The following is a 10,412-nucleotide window of genomic DNA, read 5'->3' on the forward strand; positions in this document are numbered from 1 at the left end:
GGGGATCCTCTGAAGATGTAATGCCATAGGTAGTGATGAAAAGCTTGGTAAACCTATCCAATCTCCACAAGGCCTCAGAAGACAAAACTGATCCATTGCCAGTTTGTGCTACAACACCCGGCGAAACTACTCCAACTGGCTGAGCTGCTGGAGTCTGAAACAAGGGAGCCATCTACTCCAGAGTGTGAATATTGGGAGTTTGTGCTCCTCCCCCAAGCCCGAGAGACGGCTGGTGCTACAGGAAGTATGCCGGCTTGAGTAACACTCTCCATAAGGCCCACTAGACGGACAAAAGCATCCTGAAGTATCGGGGTAGCGATGAACCCCTCTGGAACCTGAGCTGGCCCTGCTTGAACGGTCTGCGACTGAGCCTCCTCGTCAAACTCTACCTGAGGCTCCGTCGCTGGTGCTGCTGCTCGAGCTCTGGGCTGAGCCCTACCCCTGCCTTGGCCTCTAGCACGGCCTCAGCCTCGTCCTCTGCCCCTCGTAGGAGCTGCCACTGGGGTCTCAGGCTGCTGATCAGCTGATGAACCGGTACGTGTTCTCGCCATCTGCGAAGGAACAAGAGTAGAGAGTTCAATTAGCATCGAAATATCAAATCGCACGACAGAGAAGAATAGAAGTAAAATTGTTCCTAACTCTGTAGCCTCTAGGATAAGCACAGACGTCTCCGTACCGATCCTTCAGACTCTACTAAGCTTGTTCGTGAATTGTGAGACCTAGGCAACCTAGTGCTCTGATACTAAGTGTCACGACCCGGATTTCTCACCGTCGGGATAGTGATGGTGCCTAATATCGCACTCGCTAGGCAAGCCAACGTTAGAGTTCTATTCACCTTTTTCCTTTACATTTTATAGTTAAAATTAACAAAACTAAATCAAACAGAAATAAATGCAGAAGTACATAATAAACCGGCCATCTATATACTATTAATAATACCGAAGCTATTACCACCCAGAAACTGGTGTCACAATCCACAAACATACTACGATTTACCACAAATACTGGTCTGAAAGGAAGTACATCTGTCTCAAAAGAAAAGAACACACGAAAATAGAAACATAGGAGGGACACCAGGTCCTGCGGACGCCAGCATGACTACCTTGGGTCTCCTAGATGAAGTATCTACAACTGACCTCTCGATCAGCCATTACCAGCTCCGAAATCTGCACAGAAAGTGCAGAGTGCAGTATCAGTACAACCGACCCCATGTACTGGTAAGTGCCGAGCCTAACCTCGACGAGGTAGTGACGAGGCTACGACGGGGCATTTGCAATATAACCTGCATATAGTATATAATAAAGCAAAGAGGAAATACGGAACGAATTGGAACAGTAACTTGTAGCAAAAATAAATACGAAACCCAATTATCTTGCCAGTACTCAGCTATAACCAATCCTTAAGAGAGTTACAATACTACATGAATAAATCACAATAGAAGAAGAATACATAAACAACAAAATGATGCGACGCGCATCCCGATCCCACCATATAATCAATAACAATATAAACATTCACCCTTATTACTCATGTTGCGGCGTGCAACCCGATCCCACCAGTCCACCCCTATTACTCCTCAATATATCACCCTTATTCCTCATGTTGCGCGTGCAACCCGATCCCACCAGTCCACCCTTATTACTCCTGTTGCAGCGCGCAACCCGATCCCTCCAGACATTCACATTTCACCCTTATTACTCTTGTTGCGGTGTGCAACCCGATCCCACCATATCAGTACCAATCACACAATAAGAACAAGGATTTCACAATTTAGATCAAACCCTTCACAACATTTATACCTCAAACCAAAGCAAACGTAAATCTATACAATTATGAAACTTCATCAATTAATACTACACAGTGAGACCAACCAAAATGTGCCATGAAGCACCGATAAACCAACTTAAACCAATAATGTGATACAATGAACTACGGAATAATTAATACCTTTAATAAAGAAAACAACATCTAACAAGAAGCAATTAAACATGGAAGCATCAATAAGCAAGTAGCAGTTAAGACAGGAAAATAATTTATTAGGAACGGGGAAGGGAACAGGATAAATAGATTTGGCGGCGTATAGGTACTCGTCACCTCACCTATACGCCACACATATGGGATTTCACATAGCAATTAAGTCGGAGATCCCTAATCCCTCAAGTCAAAGTTAGACATAACACTTACCTCAAACCAACGGCCAACTCAAAGCTCAATTACTGCTTTTCCTCTATATTTCACCTCCAATCCACTCGTATCTAGTCATAATTAACTTAATAACATCAATTATCGCTAAAGAAATCAATTCCAATGCATAATTATAAGTTTCCCAACATTTTCCCCAAGAAGTCGAAAACCTACCCCCGGGCCCGCTTGGTCAAAACTCGAAGTTCGGACCAAAATCCGATTACCCATTCACTCTCGAGCCCAGATATACAATTGGTTTTGGGATCCGACCTCAATTTGAGGTCTAAATCCCTAAATTTCGAAATTCCTAAGTTCTACCCAAAAACACCCAACTCCACCATGAAAAAACCTAGATTCTATGATGAAATCTTGTAAAAAGATGTAAAAGATTGAAAGAAATGAGTTAAGAATCATTTACCTATGATGTAGGGAAGAAATTGCCTTTGGAAAATCGCCTCTTGAGGTTTAGGTTTTGAAAAATGGGAGAATGAATGAAAAATCTCGTCTAAGTCCAAACTTATCAGCTGCAGATGTATCATTTGCGACATGAGCTTTGCATTTGCGAAGCTCGCAAATGCGAGAAAAGTATCGCAAATGCGAACTTTCGCATTTCTGCTGCCATCGCAAATGCGAAGTCCAAGTCGCAAATGCGAACCAGGACTTCCGCAAATGCAGCCAACTCTTCCCAAATGTGAACTACACAGTCCCCTCCCCTGCTTTGCAAATGCGATCATTTTTCGCATATGCGAGGCTCGCATTTGCGAGCCAGACATCGCAATTGCAAAGTCTGCACACCTGAAGCATACCAACAATTTTTTTCTTAAGTCCATATCACTCCGTAGCCTATCCGAAACTCACCCGAGCCCTTGGGGCTCCAAACCAAACATGCACACAAGTCTTAAAACATCATACGAACTTGTTCGCGTGATCAAATCGCCAAAATAACACCTAGAACTACGAATTTAGCACCAAATTGCATGAAATTTACATGAAAATTTCAAAACTTCTATTTTCTCAACCAAAGGTCCGAATCACGCCAAATCAGTCCCGTTTCTCACAAAATTTCACAGATAAGGTATAAATATCATAACAGACCTGTACCGGGTTTCGGAACCAAAATACGGACCCGATGCCAATGAGATCAGCTATTAACCATTTTCTCAAAACCATTATAATTTAATTTAACAATTTTCATCAAAATGTCATTTCTCGGGCTAGGGACCGCAAAACTCGATTCCGGGCATAGTTTTGGAATCGGACCTCAATTTGAGGTCTAAATCCCCAAATTTCGAAATTCCTAAGTTCTATCCAAAAATACCCAATTCCACCATGAAAAATTCTTGATTCTATGATGAAATTTTGTAAAAGGATTCAAAAGATTGAAAGAAATGAGTTAAGAATCATTTACCTATGATTTGGGGAAGAAATTGCCTTCGAAAAATTGCCTCTTGAGGTTTAAGTTTTGAAAAATGGGAGAATGAATGAAAAATCCCGTCTATGTCCAAACTTATCAGCTGCAGATGTCGCATTTACAACCTGAGCTTCGCATTTGTGAAGCTCGCAAATGCGAGAAAAGTATCGCAAATGCGAACTTCTCGCATTTCTGCTGCTCTCGCAAATGCGAAGTCCAAGTCGCAAATGCGAACCAGGACTTCCGCAAATGCGGCCAACTCTTCGCAAATGCGAACTACCCAGTCCCCTCCCCTACTTCGCAAATGCTATCATTTTTCACGAATGCGAGGCTCGCATTTGCGAGCCAGACCTCGCAATTGCAAAGTCTGCAAACCTGAAGCATACCAGCAATTTTTTTCTTAAGTCCAAATCACTCCGTAGCCTATCCGAAACTCACCCGAGCCATCAGGGCTCCAAACCAAACATGCACACAAGTCTTAAAACATCATGCGGACTTGCTCGCGCGATAAAATCGCCAAAATAACACCTAAAACTACGAATTTAGCACCAAATTGCATGAAATTTTCAAGAAAGTTTCAAAACTTCTATTTTCTCAACCAAAGGTCTGAATCACGCCAAATCAGTCCCGTTTCTCACCAAATTTCACAGATAAGGTATAAATATCATAACGGACCTGTATCGGGTTCCAGAACCAAAATAGGGACCCGATACCAACGAGATCAACTATTAACCATTTTCTCAAAACCATTATAATTTCAGTTTAATAATTTTCATGAAAAATTCATTTCTCAGGCTAGGGACCTCGAAATTCGATGTCGAGCATATACCCAGGTCCCATATTTTACTACGTACCCATCGTTACCGTCAGAATACGGGTCCGGGTCCGTTTACCCAAAATGTTGACCAAAGTCAACAAAAATCAACTTTTTAGGCCAAAAAATATTATTTCTTAATTTTTTCACATAAAAGCTTTCCGGATACACGCCCGGACGGTGACGCAAATCGAGGAGGAATAAAATAAGGTTTTGAAGACCTCGGAACACGAAATCGAGTTCCAAGTGTGAATAATGAGAAGAATATGACACCTCTATATCAACATGCCAAGGTGAATCCCGTATGTGATGCATCACAGTGTAATCCCAAGTACTTACTCTCTCGGAGCGCTCAATCTGCCCATCTCAATCCTTGCTCCTCACTCTCAGTCACTCAGTCACTCAGCACTATACATAGCGGTTAAGACAGGAAAATAATTTATTAGGAACGGGGAAGGGAACAGGCTAAACAGATTGGCGGCGTATAGGTACTCGTCACCTCACCTATACGCCACACACATGGAATTTCACATAGCAATTAAGTTGGAGATCCCTAATCCCTCAAGTCAAAGTTAGACATAACACTTACCTCAAACCAACGGCCAACTCAAAGCTCAATTACTGCTTTTCCTCTATATTTCACCTCCAATCCACTCGTATCTAGTCATAATTAACTCAACAACATCAATTATCGCTAAAGAAATCAATTCCAATGCATAACTATAAGTTTCCCAACATTTTCCCCAAAAAGTCGAAAACCTACCCCGGGCCCGCTTGGTCAAAACTCGAAGTTCGGACCAAAACCCGATTATCCATTCACTCTCGAGCCCAGATTTACAATTGGTTTTGGGATACGACCTCAATTTGAGGTCTAAATCCCTAAATTTTGAAATTCCTAAGTTCTACCCAAAAACACCCAACTCCACCATGAAAAAACCTAGATTCTATGATGAAATCTTGTAAAAGATGTAAAAGATTGAAAGAAATGAGTTAAGAATCATTTACCTATAATGTAGGGAAGAAATTGCCTTTGAAAAATCGCCTCTTGAGGTTTAGGTTTTGAAAAATGGGAGAATGAATGAAAAATCCCGTCTAAGTCCAAACTTATCAGCTGCAGATGTATCATTTGCGACCTGAGCTTTGCATTTGCGAAGCTCGCAAATGCGAGAAAAGTATCGCAAATGCGAACTTCTCGCATTTCTGCTGCCATCGCAAATGCGAAGTCCAAGTCGCAAATGCGAAAGCAAGTGCAGCCAACTCTTCCCAAATGTGAACTACACAGTCCCCTCCCCTGCTTTGCAAATGCGATCATTTTTCGCATTTGCGAACCAGACATCGCAATTGCGAAGTCTGCAGACCTGAAGCATACCAGCAATTTTTTTCTTAAGTCCAAATCACTCTGTAGCCTATCCGAAACTCACCCGAGCCCTCGGGGCTCCAAACCAAACATGCACACAAGTCTTAAAACATCATACGAACTTGTTCGCGTGATCAAATCGCCAAAATAACACCTAGAACTACGAATTTAGTACCAAATTGCATGAAATTTTCAAGAAAATTTCAAAACTTCTATTTTCTCAACCAAAGGTCCGAATCACGCCAAATCAGTCCCGTTTCTCACAAAATTTCACAGATAAGGTATAAATATCATAACAGACCTGTACCGGGTTTCGGAACCAAAATACGGACCCGATGCCAACGAGATCAGCTATTAACCATTTTCTCAAAACCATTATAATTTTAGTTTAACAATTTTCATCAAAAATTTATTTCTTGGGCTAGGGACCACGAAACTCGATTCCGGGCATAGTTTTGGAATCGGACCTCAATTTGAGGTCTAAATCCCCAAATTTTGAAATTCCTAAGTTCTATCCAAAAACACCCAATTCCACCATGAAAAATTCTTGATTCTATGATGAAATTTTGTAAAAAGATGCAAAAGATTGAAAGAAATGAGTTAAGAATCATTTACCTATGATTTGGGGAAGAAATTGCCTTCGGAAAATCACCTCTTGAGGTTTAAGTTTTGAAAAATTGGAGAATGAATGAAAAATCCCGTCTATGTCCAAACTTATCAGCTGCAGATGTCGCATTTACAACCTGAGCTTCGCATTTGTGAAGCTCACAAATGCGAGAAAAGTATCGCAAATGCGAACTTCTCGCATTTCTGCTGCTCTCGCAAATGCGAAGTCCAAATCGCAAATGCGAACCAGGACTTCCGCAAATGCGGCCAACTCTTCGCAAATGCGAACTACCCAGTCCCCTCCCCTACTTCGCAAATGCTATCATTTTTCACGAATGCGAGGCTCGCATTTGCGAGCCAGACCTCGCAATTGCAAAGTCTGCAAACCTGAAGCATACCAGCAATTTTTTTCTTAAGTCCAAATCACTCCGTAGCCTATCCGAAACTCACCCAGAGCCATCAGGGCTCCAAACCAAACATGCACACAAGTCTTAAAACATCATAAAGACTTGCTCACGCGATCAAATCGCCAAAATAACACCTAAAACTACGAATTTAGCACCAAATTGCATGAAAGTTTCAAGAAAGTTTCAAAACTTCTATTTCTTAACAAGGTCCGAATCACGCAAATCAGTCCCGTTCTCACCAAATTTCCACAGATAAGGTATATATATATATATATTCATAACGGACAACTGTATCGCGGTTCCAGAACAAAAATAGGGACCCGATACCAACGAGATCAACTATTAACCATTTACTCAAAACCATTATAATTTCAGTTTAATTAATTTTCATTGAAAAAATTCTTTCTCAAGCTAGGGACCTCGAAAATTCAATGTCGAGCATCACGCCAGGTCCCATATTTTACTACGTACCCATCGCTACCGTCAGAATACGGGTCCTGGGTCCGGGTCCGTTTACCGCAAAATGTGACCAAAGTCAACAAAAATCAACTTTTTAGGCAAAAATGATTATTTCTTAAATTTTCACATAAAAGCTTTTCGGATACACGCCCAGACGGTGCACGCAAATTGAGGGAAGAAATATAATGAGGTTTTGCAGACTCGGAACACGAAATCAATTCAAGTGTGACACAATGAGAGAATATGACATTCTTATATCAACATGCCACGGTGAATCCCGTATGGGAAGCATCACATGTAATCCAAGTACTTACTCTCTCAGACGCCAATCTGCCCATCTCAATCCTTGCTGCGTCACTCTCAATTACTTAGTCACTCAGCACTATACATAGCCATAAGGCTCGTTGCGGCATGCAACCCGATCCACATATATTAAGGCTCATTGCGGCGTGCAATCCGATCTACATATATATATATATATATATATATATATATATATATATATATATATATAGCCATTAAGGCTCGTTGCGGCCACCCGGCCCCCCCATTGCAACGCCATACCACATTATATATATAGCCATAAGGCTCGTTGCGGCCTACAACCGGATCCACATGTATATATAGCCATAAGGCTTATAGCGGCATGCAACCCAATCCACATATATATATCACTCACAATACGACACTCAGGCCCTAACTCACTCACCAGTATCTCCAGTCTCTCGGGCTCACAACGCTCATACTAAGCAGCCTTAATCAATGATACGAGATATGACAATATACAATAACAGAGACATGTGATATGTAATGATGAATGTGACTGAGTACATCTACAACTAAACAAATAATTCAACAGCAAAGAACGACCACTGTGGGTCTCAACAGCACCAACATATAGCCTAAACATGATTCCTAGCATGAATCACAGCTCAAGTGCTCTAACACATAGAGTACAACAAAAATGTTCAGATAAAATGGCTACACAGTTCCAGGGAAACGACTTAATCACATTTTCTACGGTGCACGCCCACACGCCCGTCACCTAGCATGCATGCCACCTCAACATCAACACATAGCACGAAATTCGGGGTTTCATACCCTCAAAACCAAGTGTAGAAGTGCTACTTACCTCAAACTGTGAAAATCCCTACTCTGGCAAGCCCTTGCCTTGCGAAACGACCTCCAAATGCCTCGAATCTAGCTACAAACAGTTCGATACAATCAATACGAGCTAAAGAGATCAATTCCATTAAAAAATACTAAGTTCTTAATCAAAAGTCGAAAAGTCAACTCAAAAGGTAGCCCCCGGACCACGTCTCGAAATTTGATAAAAGTCACAAAATCCAGAAGCCATTCAGCCACGAGTCCAACCATACCAAATTTACCAAAATCCAACACCAAATCGGCACCCAAATCCCCAATTTAAACTCTCCAAATCCCTAGCCTCAAACTCCCAAAATTACACTTCAAAAACACACAATCTTAGTGGAAAATTCAGTGGGGAAACATAATTATTGAATAAATTTAACCACAAATGACTTACCTCCAGAAATCCCTCAAAAATCCTCTCAAAAATTGCCTAAGCCCAAGCTTATAATGTCCAAAATGGTAAAAATTATGATACACCTCAAAATTAATACTCTGCCCAGTGCTTTCGCACCTGCGGCTCATTTAGTCGCACCTGCGGCCTCGTAGGTGCAAGAAATCTCTCGCATCTGCGGTTCCCCGCTCGCACATGCGATCACCACTCCGCAGGTGCGATTGTACCAGAACTGGGGAGCTTTAGCATTCCTTCAAACACCAAAATCAATTCGTTAACTATCCGAACTCAACCCGAGGCCCCCGGGACCTCAACCAATTCTACAAACAAATCCTAAAACACGATATGAACTTAGCTGAGCCTTCAAATCACATCAAACAACGCTAAAACCATGAATCGCGTATCGATTCAAGCCTAATGAACTTTTAACTTCTACACTCAATGTCGAAACCTATCAAACCGCGTCCGATTGATCTCAAATTTGTCACACAAGTCACAAATGACACAATGAACCTATTCCAACTCCCGAAACCCCAATCGAGACCGATAACCACAAAGTCCACTCCTGATCAAACTTCTAAATTTCCAACTTTTGCCATTTCATGCCTAAATCAACCACGGGCCTCCAAATCACTATCTGAACACGCTCCTAAGTCCAAAATCACTCAACAGAGCTAATGGAACCATCAAAACTCAATTCCGGAGTCGTTTATATGTAAGTCAATATCCGTCCAACCTTTTCAACTTAAGTTTCCTACCTTGAGATTAAGTGTCTCAACTCACTTCGAAACCTCTACGGACCCGAACCAACTACCCTGGCAAGTCAAATAATAACAATTAAGCAGAGAATAAGCAGTAAATAGGGGAACGGGGCTGCAATACTCAAAACGACCAATCGGGTCGTTACAAAAGGATAATTCATAGTCACTCAACTGATGCGACATCCAGAGTAATTGAGCACAACATTGTCCAATGGCAATGTATTCTGCCTCAGTGTTGGAAAGAGCTACCGATCCCTGTTTCTTACTTTTCTAGGAAATTAATTCTTTCCAAGTAGTTGACACGTTCTAATGGTACTTTTCCTGTCTTCTTTATCACCTGCAAGATTAGCATCTAAAAAACCTTCAAGCTTAAAATTGTTAGATCTTGGATACCATAGTCCATAAGAAATACTGATGTCAGATGTGAATTATTCGCTTTACTGCTATCAGATGTAATTCCTTAGGAGCTGACTGAAACCTGGCACACTTACACACATTGAACATAATATCTGATCGACTAACAGTTAAATAGAGCAAGGATCCAATCATTCTACGATATTTAGTTTCATCCACCGTATTCCCTTCTCATCTTTGTCAAAACTTGTTGCAGCGCTGATGGGTGTACCAATTGCTTTAGCATTATTCATGCCAAATTTTTGAATCAATTCCTTTGTATACTTTATCTGATAGATAAATGTGCCCTTCTTTGATTGTTGAATTTGGAGTCCAAGAAAAAGTGTGAGTTTTCCCGTCATACTCATTTCGGACTCACTCTACATGAGATTAGAAAATTCTTTGCATAGGATTGAGTTAGCACTACCAAAAATAATATCATCAACATAAACTTGAATAATGAGATTGCCTTCGGTA

The sequence above is a fragment of the Nicotiana attenuata genome, unplaced genomic scaffold, assembly GCF_001879085.1.
Source record: "Nicotiana attenuata strain UT unplaced genomic scaffold, NIATTr2, whole genome shotgun sequence".
In the NCBI taxonomy this organism is placed as follows: Eukaryota; Viridiplantae; Streptophyta; class Magnoliopsida; order Solanales; family Solanaceae; genus Nicotiana; species Nicotiana attenuata.